Raw genomic sequence first — 16,637 nt, forward strand, 5'->3', positions numbered from 1 at the left:
TAAATAGCAATCTTTCCAGTTTTTCAATGCTCAGCACCATATAGTCTGCTCCCCTCTGTGCCAGTCTGATCTGTTTATCAGTGAGATTGTATTTTGAAAATAGTGCGTAGTATTGATTAAACGCCAAGCCACATAGCCTGAATGAAGGTTTTGTTACGTCCAGCCTAATGGCATGATAGGACATAATTGCGACGGACCATGTTGCAGAATGACCAAGTCCTGTTCCATTATGTCTATGGCAGAGGATACTATGTTGTCCAAAGAATATATTCTGGACGACAGAGTCGTTAACCCATTGTCAACTACAGAGAGAGATTTCTCTAAATGAATACGACCAATTTCTCGTATTCTTTCTGCAGTCTCTGCTTGTGTAATCTCCCATGCTTCATTATAAGCAGCATAGATATCGACATATATAAAACGTTTATGACGCTGTTTAGTAGATCCTTGCAAGAAGTCCCTTAGATCAGCACCATCTTTAAGTAAAGATAAGTGTTGTTTTACATCCTTGAGTGTAGATCTATGTAACCATTCAAGGCACAGTTTCCCTACAATGTATGTTGTTACTATTCCTGGATGCTGTCTCTGAACATATCTTGGATCTGGCCTAGTGAAGTTGAACCCCCGTGCTTTATTCAGGAATCTATCTTAACAGGTGTTTGTGTCTGTGGGCCAGATTAACCATTTTTTCCAATCTGGAACTGTTCTGTTGTGATGCAAAACAATAGTACATATGTCGACCTCCTCCTCTGAAGTGTTATTGCTATGAGGTGTAGGCGTAGGTATGGACGGATTGTTTAGATCTATTATCTTGGCTAACCCAAGACAAGATGTCTGTTGGACAGTGTCATTCAAAAACATAATTTGCTCTTGGATGATGCAGGCTCTAAATAAGGCTTCTAATCCCTGCACTTGCCTGTCTTTTGTTCTCCAGACAGTTTTTGTCTCAATGTTGTCTTTCCAATAGTCAAAACCGAGTGAAGAGAGCTGAGCATAAAAGGCCGTAGAATAAATTAGTTTGGTATTTGTCAGCATACTTTTCATTCCTGTCTTATTAATATTTTTAAAGTAAAATGATTCTGGATTTGAAATATTAAAACCTGAAAAGTATGGACATTTTCAAAAAAATGTTTTTGAGCTACCCTTTGGTGGCGTAGGACAATGTTCCCATTGGTTATACATCAGTAAATTTCTAGGATTTGTAGATTTGTGCAAGAAATGATGACCATAGTGATTATAACAATACATTTGTTCATAACTTGATGAACCTTCTAAGTATTCATGATTTGAAAACTATGCAGACATTTCTAAGACTGACATCATATTATTAACAGTCTCTAAGTCCCAATCATCAGAAAAGGTACTGGATGAAACAAAGTTATTCAAGGAAATCTTGAACTGGTGTGGAATCTTCAACAGCTCTGTCAGGCCAAAAATGTCATAATCAGTTCTGTCCCAAGCTATACCACCAGGTAAAGGAACGGCTGTGATGTTCACTGATGACAAGTTTCTTTGTTTACAATGAGATGATTTGTGGGTCTTGAGGGGAAAGTTGATTTTCTTACCTGCTGTGTCTTTTTTAATAAATCTTCAATTTATCAGCATTCCCAAAGTTATTACCAGAGTCAACCAAAGTCAAAGAAAAAGCACACCCAGCACAATCCAAAGTTCAATACATTGTGAAACCGGCTAAATCTTTTCCAAGTATTGAAAAAGGCCAGTTGCTTGTTCTTTCAAAGTTTTTTTTACTGTTGTCGTTTCAGGTTCTCTGGGATCCTCAGAAAATATATCAAAGTTAATGAAATAGCCAGAGGCAGTTCTGTCAATGGTCGGGATTATATCCACATTCGTTGAAATCGCTGGAACCACTTGATCACTTGGTACATCTGTGTAGTCTGATGCTACTTTGTTGTAGATAGGTGTTTCTTGACAAACTGTTATTTGAGTCTCAAGAGGTACAAGTTCCATAGCTTTGTTGCATATACCTTCATTTCACACTGCAGATTCTTCAAAGGTGATGAGTCTCTCAGTTTGAACCTATTGGATAGTAGCCAGGTTAGGGCGTCTGCTAAATTGATGGAGTCCACTTGGCCTACTGCTTATGATCAGACACATGATATGGTTTGACCAGGTCGATGGACACAAACCTGTTCTCCTTTTTACCAGGGGCGGCAGTAATACTGTTCTTGATCCGTGTATTGCTAGGACAGGTACTGGTTGTCTGTAAGAAGGCCCAAATTCCTTCTCCTAGCAGAGGAGGGCAGCTTCCTGATCAGTGCGTCAACTGGAGAGTCAGTTCCATTCGGCACATGCTGTAGCAAGCTGCGTCGGGCAAGTAGGTCATCGAACTGCTCCGAACCACCGTGCTTTGCTATAGCAAGTTACGGTATATTTATATCTTGAAATAGTTTAGGAATGCCTTGTTTGGCATAAAAGTCGGGCATATGAACGTCATGATTGAACCCCTGGAGAATAATTGTTCATAGTAAAGTAACTGAGTTCTTGGAGAAATCAATATTCAAGCAAGGGGCTTAACGGCTTAAGCTGTTTTTCCAAGAAATCGTTGTGAGGTTTGGTGAACAGATGGAAGTGGCCCTGCCTGTATTTGGGTAGCATGGGCTACGCCTAAATAAGGGCTTGAGTTCTATGCCTATATAAGGGCAGCATGAATTGTGCCTATGTAAGGGCATGAATCAGGAAAATCCATTCAGAATCTAAAACGCCATACAACAACATGAAAATTAAGAAAGATCACCGCCCTGCAGATTGACAGATAGTGTAATGACCTGGGAACACCGAACCTGTGGTAGACACATTCATTCTGTTCCTTTTGTACCTCGTTGATGCAAACCTCAGACTCCGAGTGCATTATTTGGACGTCTTGGACCTGGTTACGTTGAACTGGAGCGTGCCCCTGCTGGGAAATCAGCTTTGAAGCATCTGTTGTTAACAGAGTCAGGCTCCCCATGACCAGAACACATGCAGAAATACATTTCCACTTGAGGATCATTGATGGGCACCACCCTACTCAGAATCAGAACAAAGCTTTTGTTTCGATTGTGATGAAACAATCATAAAAAGCACAGATAAAATACATAGTTAATACAAGAAATTGTCATCAAAAAGTTTAAATACAATATCCAGAAAAAAAAAGTTTCATCTAAAATGTATCCCATTTTTAAAAGCGAATATGAATTAATGAGAAATGCTTCTAAAAAGGGCCACCTCCTTAGTCCTAAATGACAATACTCTTTCTCTGGTGGAGAGTTTTTTTTTAAAACATGGATATCCTACAGGCAATATGTGCATTTTCTAAAAGCTGGAGCTTAATGAAAGCAGGGCGGCATCATTTCAGTCCCCATTTCTGTAAAATCGGGACTATCCAGATCTTTCTTACCTCGTATAAAATGCACAAAATAAAACAGTGTATAAAGACGATTGAGGCGATGATTTATTACATGAGCATGGTTGTTGCTCATTCAAGATAGGGAAGGAAACAAGTCTATGTATTGTCCCCAATCTAAATCTTAGTAATAGGAACCTATCAAAGCCGCTCAGTACAAATACTAAATGTGGCTGCATACTAAAAGACATAAGAACCATCTGATGCTGCAAAACACTAGGCTTGATGATTTCCCCTGATTGTCTTAGGCTTTCCAGGAAAGAAAGGGCCTTTTTTCTAAGTTTTTTCCTGAAATCCAGGGTGATATTGCTAGGGTTAGTAAAATATTCTGGGTTACCCATATCTTTTGTGAAGTTTTGAATAAACTTAACCCATGGTATCCTTTGCACACCATCCAGCCGGAGACTATCCTGTAGTAAGTCCCTATTAAATGTGGTTTTGTCCCTTGACCAAATCCTGTGCCACAAAATAATTGGCTTTAATTTTATGAGGTTTGATATGTATGGAAGGCCCAATTCGGCATGACTAACATAGAGGATGCTGACACGATATATTTTAAGAAAGAATTTTCAACTCGTTGAATTGAGTTAGTGTCCGCAAAACCCCAAATACCAGCACCATTAGTGACAGTTGTAACACATTTTGCTTTATAAATTGTCAGGAGTTGCAAAGGTGGCGAGTGCGCGATGGTGCAAGTCACCCCAAGGGACCCTAGGGAGTGTAGTTCTTTCTCCGGCTACACTCCCTGGCAGCTCCTTGTTTCCTGCTCTTTGCTGTGGCATATAGTTGTAGAAATGCTGGCTGCAAATGGGAGTCCCACCCTACTCCTGTTCCACCGACCTCTTCAGACAACAACAGAAGTATTCTTTACTTTGAGAACTCTGGCCGGTTCAGAAAGCTAAGACCTGCCTTTCATAGGTCTGAAGGGTGTTTTGATGAGGACCCATCCACCTTTCTCAAAAACTCTTTCACATAGTTTTCTCATCAAAATATGTTGTCTTCCTTGTTTGAGGCCACACTTTATGCAGCCAACAAGTAACCAAGTTAGAACTCATTTTTCTTTCGCTCAACAAGGTAAAAGGATAAGTAGCTATGTGGAGTACATTGGTAATGTCCTACTGCATACCACAGTTCCTCTCTAATAACAGCACCTACAACGTAAAGCGCCCTGGGACTCACCTGCCGCAGGAAAGTGATGGGCTTCTGGCCCATTGCTTGCGCATCGCCAATGTTGGCTCGTATCACCTCTGTAAAAGGCTTCTTCACACCCTGTAAAGAGAAAGAAAAGAGTACATGTTAGGAGGATGAGACTGTAAATGACAACAGGAAAATAAACTCACAGCACTATGATGCTGGTAAACCTAATCTTGTAGAAACTGTAAACGACAACAATAGAGAGGGTGAAGTTTGCTGAAGGTATATTTGTCTGCCTTCTTTCCCAGTTCATGGGGAGAGGTCAGATAAGAGTCAACCAAGTGCTGATGCAACAACTGGTCCTGACAGTTGTTAAGAATCTGTTCTCTCATGATTAGATTATGCAATCCTGTATAGTCACACACTTTACTGCCCAGCAACCAGCTCTCCAGAGTCTTAGTAGCATAATCTACAAAGTCAGTCCAGTCCTGAGTCTGTGTCTTCTGGGTGTCTCTGAACTGCAACCTATACTGTTCAGTGGTTAGGCCAAACCCGTCTATCGGAGCACTCCTCAGGACATTGTAATTGTCAGCATCTTTTTCTCTTACAGTGAGGAGCTTATATCTACCTTTGTCTGCAAAGGAGAGCCACAAGATTGCTGCCCACTGCCCTGTTGATACCTGCTGTATTTTGCAGGTCATTTCCAGTGCAGTTATCCATTTGTGGATGTCATCCCCAGGTTTCTATGGTTATAAGACCTGTCCCTACCACTAGGGATATTGCTGTCACCATGGGGCTCTAGCCACATCTTTTCTCTCTCTCAAGAGCTAGGGTCTCTATTTCTAAGGCTACTATTTTGTCTCCTTATCCTAAGCTTGGATTCTTTCATCCTGGCGTCATGTTCCCTCTTCTCAGGAGAGGTTCCTTTCCTATGAGCAGAATTAGAGGACGCTAAAGATGACCAAGAATGGTTGGATTTCACTGAAGGTGATCTTTCCCTTCTAGGGACACCTACAGGTCTACGTGGGGGGATGGAGGGAGGTCCTTTCTGACCTACCTCCTCTCCTGGTAGCCCTGTGTTTACCAGGTTGAGTCTACTGACATCATCCTGGTCTGCATCATCCTCATCATCATCAGAGTTCTGGTGGGGCACCCCACTAGTATCCTCTTCTGCTGATAGATGCACCCCACTCCCGTTAACTAGTCTATCTGGATCTGATGCTTTTTCCAAGTCATCTGCCACTAAGATATCTATCAGGTGTTGGGTGGTGGGACTTTGACCTTGCTTTAATTTCCTTATGGCACACAGACCCCTAACTCCTGGAAAAAGATTGTGTCATATGTAGATGGCAGCACTGGGCTGTCATCTAGCAGAGTCCCACTAAGTCCTGCTTTTAAAGCCATGACTAGTAAGGTGTGGTGTGTGCACCTGCCTACACTACTTGGTTTCCTACTACACCTCTCTAGTAGTTGTAGTCAGGGTGTGCTAAGCCCTTAACGCCTAAGACTGCTAAGTTCAGTAGAACCTATGTATTTTAAGATTGATTTATATGTACCTACTGGTACCCTTATGTGACTTTCCAAATTATATTCTCAAGATTATTCGGTAAAACAATGCAAGCTCTAATCCCACACGCTGCACACCAATGTTAGAAGTTGGCCTGGCATATGATGTCCACTACTCTAGTGGGAACCTTGCACCAATCCAAATGACCCTTATTGATGGTAGGTTTAAAGTCAACCTTTAAAGAAAGCTATCCTAGTGGTAGCTGTGGAGAGCAGCCTTCAGGCCAAGACTTAGAGGCGAGTTAAGCTAGTTGTTTTACCAATTATAATCTCTTGAATGATCAAACGAAAACACACCACACAAGGTATGTTGGAAAGGCGACCCCAGGGGAGACAGAAGGTGTCTGACTGTTCGCCCCGAGACCCACCTCTCTTTTTGGAACAGGCCGAGTGCCGTAGGGAGGCCTCCTTGGCGAGGCTTCTCTCCTACAATCGTAACAGCAGAGCAATCACACTACTTACAGATAGACGTCACACAGGAAGGATATTCACAAGAATCTTTATATAAGTAATCAAAGCAAGGTCTTGGCAGGATAGCGGGCAAGGATCGAGGGATCCGTAAAGTCGTGGTCTCGGGGAAAGGGGGTAGCGGGACAGTCTTGGCACCCACTGGTGCGTGGATAGTTCAAGGGGTCAGGCCGCGACAGCGTCAGCAGGGCCTCGAAGGTGGTTCAGCTTGGTCAGACCGCGACAGCGTCAGCAGGGCCCCAAAGATAGTTTAGCTTGGTCAGGCCGCGACAGCGTCAGCAGGGCCTCGAAGGTAGTTCCGCTTGGTCACGCCGCGACAGCGTCAGCAGGGCCTCGAAGGTAGTTCAGCTTGGTCAGGCCGCGACAGCGTCAGCAGTGCCTCGAGGCTAGTTCAGCTTGGTCAGGCCGCGACAGCGTCAGCAGGGCCTCGAAGGTGGTTCAGTTTGGTCAGGCCGCGACAGCGTCAGCAGGGCCTCGAAGGTTCCAGGTGCAAGAGTTCGGATCAGGATCAGCCGCTACGAGGTCAGCAGGGCTTCGACTCCAGATACAACTACCGTCCTAATCCATGGCTGGCCCAGATATAGGACTGGAGGGCTTTGATGTCCGGACCCTCGCGCCTGGGGGTCAGAGGGGCCGGGATGAAGGTGTCCAGACACCCAGCAGGGGGGTGGAGCCAGCGCCCAGGGAGGCTGGAGGGCGATTGATACCAGGCGTCCGGGGGCGGCTGGAGGCCCATCGAAACTCTCCTCCTCCGGGATCTTGTCGAGTGGCCACTTTACCACCTAGGAGGATCTTGGTGCCTCAATGTCGGGGCTTTGCTGGGGCCGGGGCCCGGGATGACTGCGGCCACGTGTTCGGGTCGTGATGGCCCCGAGATGGAGCCGGCCGGAAAGGGTGGCCTGGTCAGGTTGCCAGGCTGGCAGCGTTGGCGAGCAGGTTCCGCCGGGGTACCCGGGAGGGGTTGTAGGTGGCCGGGGAGGCTGCTCTCGCCGATGGTTCGTGAATGTGCGTGTCAGGGGGGTATATAGTAGGTAAATGGAGGGCCGATGTCGTCCTGGGCCCTCCATGCGGACGGGGTCGGACCACGCCACGAGGCCGTGTCCAACACACGTCCCCTCCAGCTGAAGGCGGGGAGAGTCACCCATCTTCCTGGGGGCTCTCCTCGTCGAGGCGGAAAAACCGGGACAGGCCATCAGCGTTGGCGTGGTCGCTGCCAGGGCGATGCTCCACAGTGAAATCCATGCCTTGGAGGGAGATGGACCATCGCAACAGTTTCGGATTTTCGCCACGCATCTGCATCAGCCACCTTAAGAGCCGGTGGTCAGTCTGCACCCGGAAGTGGGTGCCGAAGAGGTAGGGCCTGAGTTTCTTGAGGGCCCACACGACAGCGAAGGCCTCTCTCTCGATGGTGCTCCATCGCTGTTCTCGGGCCAGCAGCCGCCGGCTGATGAAGGCCACAGGATGGTCAGTTCCCTCGGAGTCAATTTGCGACAGGACCGCCCCGATGCCGTGTTCCGAGGCGTCGGTCTGGACCACAAACTCTCAGCTGTAGTCGGGGGCCTGGAGCACAGGGGCGGTACACATGGCTGCTTTCAAGGTCTCGAAGGCCACCTGACACGCGGGTGTCCACTGCACTTTCTGGGGCCGGTTCTTCGAGGTCAGTTCCGTGAGGGGCCCCACAATGCTCCCATAGTTCTTGATAAAACGCCGATAGTACCCAGTGAGCCCCAGGAAGGCTCGGACGGCGGTCTGGTTGACCGGGGGCTCCCAGGCTACTATGGCGTCGATCTTGGGTTGGAGGGGAGCCACTTGGCCGCTCCCCACTTGGTGTCCCAGATAGGTCACGGACCCTTGGCCTATCTGGCATTTGCTGGCCTTCACAGTTAGCCCGGCCCGGCGGAGGGCTGTCAGGACTTCCCAGAGGTGTTTCAGGTGCTCGGCCCCGTGGAGGCTGTAGACCGCAATGTCGTCTAGGTAGGCGGCACTGAAGTCTTCTAGCCCCGCCAGTACTTTGTTTACTAGTCTCTGGAAGGTGGCCGGGGCGTTTTTCATGCCGAAGGGAATCACTTTGAACTGGAAGTGGCCGTCGGGTGTGGAGAAGGCTGATCGCTCCTGGGCGCCAGGGGTGAGGCCGATCTGCTAATACCCGGCGGTGAGGTCAAAGGTACTGAGGTACTTGGCGACCCCCAGGCGGTCGATCAGTTCATCGGTCCGGGGGATGGGATGGGCGTCGGTTCTTGTAACAGCATTCAGTCCCCGGTAGTCGACGCAAAACCGGAGTTCTGGCGGGGTGCCAGGTGCGGTGGCCTTGGGGACCAGGACAACTGGGCTGGCCCAGGGACTGTCGGAGGGTTCGACCACCCCCAGGGCCAGCATCTTGGTAACTTCCGTCTGGATGCAGGCCCGAACTCGGTCGGGGACCCGGTAGGCCCGGTGTCGTACTGGCTGATTGTCCCCGGTGTCGACATCGTGGATACACCATTTGTCAGGTTTCACCGCCTTGAGCCTGCCTTGCCCGTTTTCGAACTACATGTCCCATGATCCTCCGGGGTCTTTCCAGGAAGTATTTCAGTGCTGGAAAGACGCTTCCGGGTGCTTGTTATTCTGAGCCCAGATCCCGGCGTGAGAGCGGCTGCTCTGCGCGCCAGTTCCTGTTTGCTGCTTTTCCTCTCTCGTTGGAGCGGTGAGTTGGGTGTCTCCCAGGAGAGATCGAGAGATCGTGTGGGGCATCGCTCAAGGTAAAGCCTCGTCAGTTTCTGTGTCCCCGTTGTACTGCAATTCCTATTGATACACGGAGGAAACGTGTCTGAGCAGTATCTGTTTGCAACCTTGTTCGCTATTGTGGTGAGAGCCTACCAGGGGGTTCCTGGTGCTTCTCACGTTGTTACATTGCTCATTCCATACCGTTCTGAGGTTAAGAACGGAGCCGATTGCACTTTGGAGGCGCTGTAAAGCGGAACACGGTGGCGGTCGAAACCACGTGTTACCGCTATCATTTATTTACGAACTGGCTTAAGAACTAGGAGTGGAGCGCGGTAGTGAGGTTAACTACGCGTTACCGCTTGTATTTACTTACATTTCTGGTATTAGAACACTGTGGTGGTCGCAACTACGTGTTCCTAGATACAGTGTTGGTTTGCTTCTTTAGTTTCTTTTCTCACGACTGTAAAGGAGCGGAGTGTTGTGGTTCTTGCCTCCCACACACTTCCGTATCCTGTTACAGTGGATTGTACCATTATTATGCAACACTTCATGGCTCTGAATGTACAAGGCTTCCTTTAACCTGTCTGGGGGTATGTAGTGTTTGTTGGTTGTTGCCATCCCATTCCCATGAAAAAGGTTATAGAGCACATACTTCATTCACTTGTTTGCTTACTGTTTCCCATAGGATTTCCCCCTGATTGTGTTGGAGGTCTTATTTTGAGTTCATGAATCAGGTCCCAGGTTTTCCTTTCATTTAAATGCAGGTATATACATATGTGCTTTATAGAGAGACTTTATGAGTGTAGCACTGTGGAAAGTACTGCCATTACTGAATACGTCTTGTTTCTTGTTACAGGTATCCTTTCCCTGCAGACCCTTTCCTTTTCCCTTCCCTTGCTTTGTTATTTTAGTTTGTTATTTTTCTCCCTCGCCTAATGGCTCGAACACCCTGTGTTTGTACTTCAGGGTGTTGGTGACATTTGGAGGTGGAACCATTAGTGCAACAACTGGATCCCGTGGAGATAAACCTGACAGAATAACAAGCCCAAGAAAGCTGCTCAGCCCGGTCCAGTTGTTGCAAAATGGCCACCATGGATGATGTAATGCAGGCTTTGCTTTTGGTACAACAGGAGTTGGCAGCTTCCAAGGCTGAAGCCACAGCATTACGAGAGAAAGTAGATAGACTGTCCAGGAATCCCTTTGATGCTTCCTCGACACAGGTACAGGTTACGGTCCCTCCCCCTATTCCTTTAGCTAGTCCGGAGAGGTATTCAGGGGATCCGGCAAAGACTCAGGCATTCCTGACCCAGATTATGCTCCATTTTTCATGCAAGCCCTCCTCTTTTCCCAACAACCATTCCAGAGTGGCATTCGCTATATCATATCTGGTGGGCGATGCAGCTAATTGGGCTGTGCCTCTGGTAAGGAACGACGATCCTCTTCTGTCTGATTGGTCGGCTTTTCGCACTGAATTCGAGAAAGTGTTTGATAGGAGGGCAACTACACTGAGTGCAGATAGAGAACTCCTGGAGTTAAAACAAGGAAGATCTGACCTTGTGACTTATTTAACCAGGTTCAACAGATTGGTGGCCGAAACTGCATGGCCTGAGGAAAAAAGAATGTCCCTGTATTATCAAGGTTTAAGGGATGGGCTTAAAGATGTTATCGCCCAAATAGACCCCCAACCCACCACTTGTGTGGATATGGTGAACTTAACCTTGAGATTAGATGGTAGAATGTCCGATAGAGGAGGGGACAGGAAAAGGTGGGATAGGGGGTCTACTAGAACAGAATGGACTCCTCGCAGGGCCTTGCCTTCAACCGAGTCTACCCCTGAACCCATGGAAATAGGAGCGGTCCGTGCCCCCTTATCCCGAGAGGAAAAAGAGAGCCGTCGTACAGCTGGCCTGTGCATGCACTGCGGCAAGAAAGGACATTATGTCAGGGAATGCCCCTCAAAACCTAGGGTTGCAGGGGGATGGAACAGAACCAAGCGAGTGGCGGTCACTACCGGCAGCACTCAGGAAGAGGAGGGTAGCAGGGTTGAGACTAATCCGGGTGTGGCTCAGCCATGGAAGGTACCCTCGCTGACTGTGTTGGCTTTGCACGACTCTGCATCTCATATCCTGCTCCCAATGAGGTTGGAAAGTCAGTTGCAGGTATACCAGGTGATGGTGATGATCGATTCAGGGGCCACCGGGAATTTCATCAACAGTGGGTTGGTGACCTCCCTATCCTTGACCAGAGTACCCCGAGAACGACCAGAAGAGGTTTTAGCGGTAGACGGGAAACCTTTGATCTCAGGGCTAATAACTGAACAAACGGAAGTGTTGTCTCTGACAGTAGAGGTGAGAGAAGGCAGACATAGGGAAGAGCTGTCTCTTAACATCATTGAAGCTCCTCAGTATGAGGTGATTCTAGGGATGCCCTGGCTCAGTCATCACAATCCCTCCATCGATTGGAAGGAGAAATCATTGCGATTCTTGTCTGAGGAATGTAAGACACATATGGAAGAACCTACCGACGCGGTGTTTTCCCCCACCTGTATTCCCCTGATTGCAGCTACTGCAGCTGAAAAGGAAGTGATATTGCCAGTAGAATACCGTAGTTACAGGGACGTCTTTAGCGAGAGTCAGGCTGAGACGCTACCTCCACATCGTATGTACGATTGTAGAATAGATTTGGTTGAGGGGGCCACCATTCCGTCATGCCGGGTGTATGCATTGTCTGAGCCTGAAACTGTGCACTTGAAGGAGTATTTGGACCACTATGTAGACATAGGATTCATTCGACCATCCGATCTCCCGCAGCCTCTCCCATGTTTTTCATAAAAAAAGCTAATGGAGACTTGAGAGCCTGTGTCGATTACAGGATGTTAAACAAGAACACGGTGAGAAACAGGTACCCCCTACCCCTCATCTCGGTGTTGTTGGATCAGGTGCGTAACGCTAAGGTTTTCACCCGACTGGATCTGAGCGGGGCGTACCATCTGGTCCGCGTCCGAGAGGGGGACGAATGGAAGACCGCTTTTAAAACAAGATACGGTCTGTATGAATATACAGTAATGCCATTCGGGTTGTGTAATGCCCCTGCGGCATTTCAATATTTCTTGAATGATGTCTTAAAGGACATGATCGACATCAGTGCGGTGGTTTATATAGATGACATTTTGATCTATTCCCAGGACACCTTTGCTCACTCTCGCCATGTAGAGGGAGTGCTACAGAAACTGAGGGAACATAAACTGTATTGTAAACTCAGTAAATGTGAGTTCAGCGTTGACACAGTGGAATTCCTGGGTGTCATGCTAAGTCAGGAAGGGCTGCAAATGTCTGAAAGTAAGATACAGGCTATACAGGAATGGTCCACACCCACCAGTGTAAAAGAGGTTGAAAGTTTTTTGGGCTTCGCGAACTATTATCGCAGATTTATCTTGCGGTTTTCCCAGGTGGCGGTTCCGCTAACCAGACTGCTTAGAAAAGGGGTTAAGTTAATGTGGACCTCTGAGGCGACTGAGGCTTTTGAGTACCTGAAAAAGGCCTTCGTCACCGCTCCGATATTAGCACACCCTCATCCTGAACACCCTTACGTGGTGGAAGCCGACGCTTCTGATGAGGCGATAGGCGCTGTTTTGTCACAGAGGAATAAAACCACGGGACAACTACATCCGGTGGCATATCTGTCCAAAAAGCTGAGCGCACCCGAAAAGAATTATACTATCGCCGAAAAAGAATTACTAGCGATAAAAAGAGCGTTCCAAGAATGGCGACAATACCTTTGGGGGGCCAAGCATCCCATCACTGTCTTTACTGACCATAGGAATTTGCAGTATATGAAGACGGCCAAACATCTCACGCAAAGACAGATGAGATGGATGTTGTTCTTCTCGGAATATGACTTCACTATCACTTTCAGACCTGGAGCAGAGAACCTCAAAGCAGACTCTCTGTCACGTAGAGATCAGGTTGATGGTTTAGGGAAAAAGGACACCAAGTTGGCTATTGTGAGTCCTGAAAGGGTGGTTTGTGTGATCCAGGCCGCCTCTTTTCTGGATGTTATTCGGAAAAACAGGACTCATTCCGCTTGGATTCGGTGGGCCACGAATGGAGTAAATCGTACTATAAAACAAGGACTACCTTTTCAGGACGATAGGTTGTACCTTCCCACTGGCGATATGCAAAGAAAGGCATTCGAGTGGTGTCACGTATCTCCATTGGCAGGCCATCAAGGTCTACAGAAGACTGTACAGCTTATGAAAAGACATTTCTGGTGGGAAACAGAAAGGAGCGACATCTCCACCTGGATATCGCAGTGTGAAGCCTGTGCGAGAGCTAAGACTATGCCAGGGAAAAAGAAAGGCCTGCTCATGCCTTTACCTTCACCTAGAAGACCATGGCAAAACATTAGCTTGGATTTTGTCACTGGACTACCTCTAGAGCAGGGTAAATCAGCCATATTGGTGGTCATAGATAGCCTCACTAAGTTGGGGCATTTCATCCCTTGCGTTAACCTTCCTACGGCTGGTCAAACGGCTCAACTGTTACTTACCAATATCGTCCGCTTGCATGGCGTGCCTGAGGTCATCGTGTCCGACAGGGGGCCTCAATTCGTTGCCAGGTTCTGAAAGGCCTGGTGTCAGGCCATGCACATACAATCCTCCCTCTCCACTAGTTTTCACCCTCAGACCGACGGACAAACGGAGCGGTTGAATCAAACATTGAAGAAACATCTCCGTTGTTATGCGGATGACGCTCAGGAATCATGGGTGTCGCTTTTGTGGATGGCTGAGGTGGCCTATAACAATGTATGGCATAGTTCTGTTGGGGTTTCTCCGTTTCTTGCTATTTATGGGTTTGATGCACGAATCCTTCCGGTACAGGTTCCTGAGGAGGTGATTAGTCAGCCTACAGTACTGGGTCAAGTGCGGAAAATACAGGCTGTACACAAACGTATAAGGGGACACTTGATGAGAGCCAAAGCTGAGTACAAAAAATGGGAAGACAGACACCGTGTGGCAGGCCCCTCTTACCAGGTGGGAGACAGGGTATGGTTATCCACACGTAATATCAGATTCAAGCAGCGCAGTGTGTTCCATCCGCGCTACATAGGTCCTTACCCTATTGTGAAACAAAGCAACCCGGTGGCCTTTAAACTGAAACTGCCTGGTTCGCTGCGGATCCACCCGGTGTTTCACTGCAGCCTCCTGAAACCCGCTAGGTCAGCCAGGCGTAGGGCCCCTCCGCCCGTGTTCAGTGATGCGGGGTTGGAGTATGAGGTCAGGACCATCAAAGACTCTAAATGGAAGCGGGGGGTTTTGTGGTATTTGGTTTCCTGGAAAGGCTACTCGGCTGAGGACGATTCCTGGGACCCGGTGTCTAACGTGCATGGCCCTCCGGCGATCCGCTCCTTCCATCGCAGATGCCCTATGCGTCCTGGGCCTAGGAGGCGCTAGGGGGGAGGGTGTACTGTCAGGTTTCACCGCCTTGCGCCTGCCTTGCCCGTTTTCGAACTACATGTCCCATGATCCTCCGGGGTCTTTCCAGGAAGTATTTCAGTGCTGGAAAGACGCTTCCGGGTGCTTGTTATTCTGAGCCCAGATCCCGGCGTGAGAGCGGCTGCTCTGCGCGCCAGTTCCTGTTTGCTGCTTTTCCTCTCTCGTTGGAGCGGTGAGTCGGGTGTCTCCCAGGAGAGATCGAGAGATCGTGTGGGGCATCGCTCAAGGTAAAGCCTCGTCTGTTTCTGTGTTCCCGTTGTACTGCAATTCCTATTGATACACGGAGGAAACGTGTCTGAGCAGTATCTGTTTGCAACCTTGTTCGCTATTGTGGTGAGAGCCTACCAGGGGGTTCCTGGTGTTTCTCACGTTGTTACATTGCTCATTCCATACCGTTCTGAGGTTAAGAACGGAGCCGATTGCACTTTGGAGGCGCTGTAAAGCGGAACACGGTGGCGGTCGAAACCACGTGTTACCGCTATCATTTATTTACGAACTGGCTTAAGAACTAGGAGTGGAGCGCGGTAGTGAGGTTAACTACGCGTTACCGCTTGTATTTACTTACATTTCTGGTATTAGAACACTGTGGTGGTCGCAACTACGTGTTCCTAGATACAGTGTTGGTTTGCTTCTTTAGTTTCTTTTCTCACGACTGTAAAGGAGCGGAGTGTTGTGGTTCTTGCCTCCCACACACTTCCGTATCCTGTTACAGTGGATTGTACCATTATTATGCAACACTTCATGGCTCTGAATGTACAAGGCTTCCTTTAACCTGTCTGGGGGTATGTAGTGTTTGTTGGTTGTTGCCATCCCATTCCCATGAAAAAGGTTATAGAGCACATACTTCATTCACTTGTTTGCTTACTGTTTCCCATAGGATTTCCCCCTGATTGTGTTGGAGGTCTTATTTTGAGTTCATGAATCAGGTCCCAGGTTTTCCTTTCATTTAAATGCAGGTATATACATATGTGCTTTATAGAGAGACTTTATGAGTGTAGCACTGTGGAAAGTACTGCCATTACTGAATACGTCTTGTTTCTTGTTACAGGTATCCTTTCCCTGCAGACCCTTTCCTTTTCCCTTCCCTTGCTTTGTTATTTTAGTTTGTTATTTTTCTCCCTCGCCTAATGGCTCGAACACCCTGTGTTTGTACTTCAGGGTGTTGGTGACATTTGGAGGTGGAACCATTAGTGCAACAACTGGATCCCGTGGAGATAAACCTGACACCATTGGGTAACCCCGGGGGTGAGGGAGAACAGATCTGTGAATTGTCCCAACAGTTCTTGGCAGTCTCGGCGCTGTGCGGGGGTCAGGTCGGGAGAGAGAGAGATCCCTTCGACGGAGCCGTCCTTCTCAGTGCACTTTAGGAGGTCTGGCAAGGGCTCGGAGTCGTCTTCGGTCCCATCGTCGGTAGCTAGCAGCAGGCTCAGTTCTGTGCGGGCGAAATGAGGTTTGAGCCGGTTGGCGTGCAGAACCCGGAGGGGGTTCCGAGGAGACTCCATGTCCACGAGGTAAGTGACGGGGCTCTTGCGCTCGATCACCTTGAAGGGCCCCGACCATTTGTCCAGGAGGGCACATGGTACGACCGGGGACATGACCCAGACCCGCTGGCCCGGCTCGAACTCGATGGAGGAGGAGTTCTGGTCATACCAGCGTTTCATGTCCTCCTGACTGGCCTCCAGGTTGGCCTCCGCAAGGGCCCGGAACTTCCGAGTCTGGTTTCGGAGGGTCAGGAGGTACCGGTAGACATCCGGTGGTGCGTCTTGGACTGTAGTTTCCCAGCCTTCTTTGACCAGGCTGAGCGGACCTCGGACAGGGTGTCCGTACAAGAGTTCAAAGGGGCTGAACCCCAGGGATTTCTGGGGTACC

This window comes from Lissotriton helveticus, chromosome 4_1, assembly GCF_964261635.1.
Source record: "Lissotriton helveticus chromosome 4_1, aLisHel1.1, whole genome shotgun sequence".
Taxonomy (NCBI): Eukaryota; Metazoa; Chordata; class Amphibia; order Caudata; family Salamandridae; genus Lissotriton; species Lissotriton helveticus.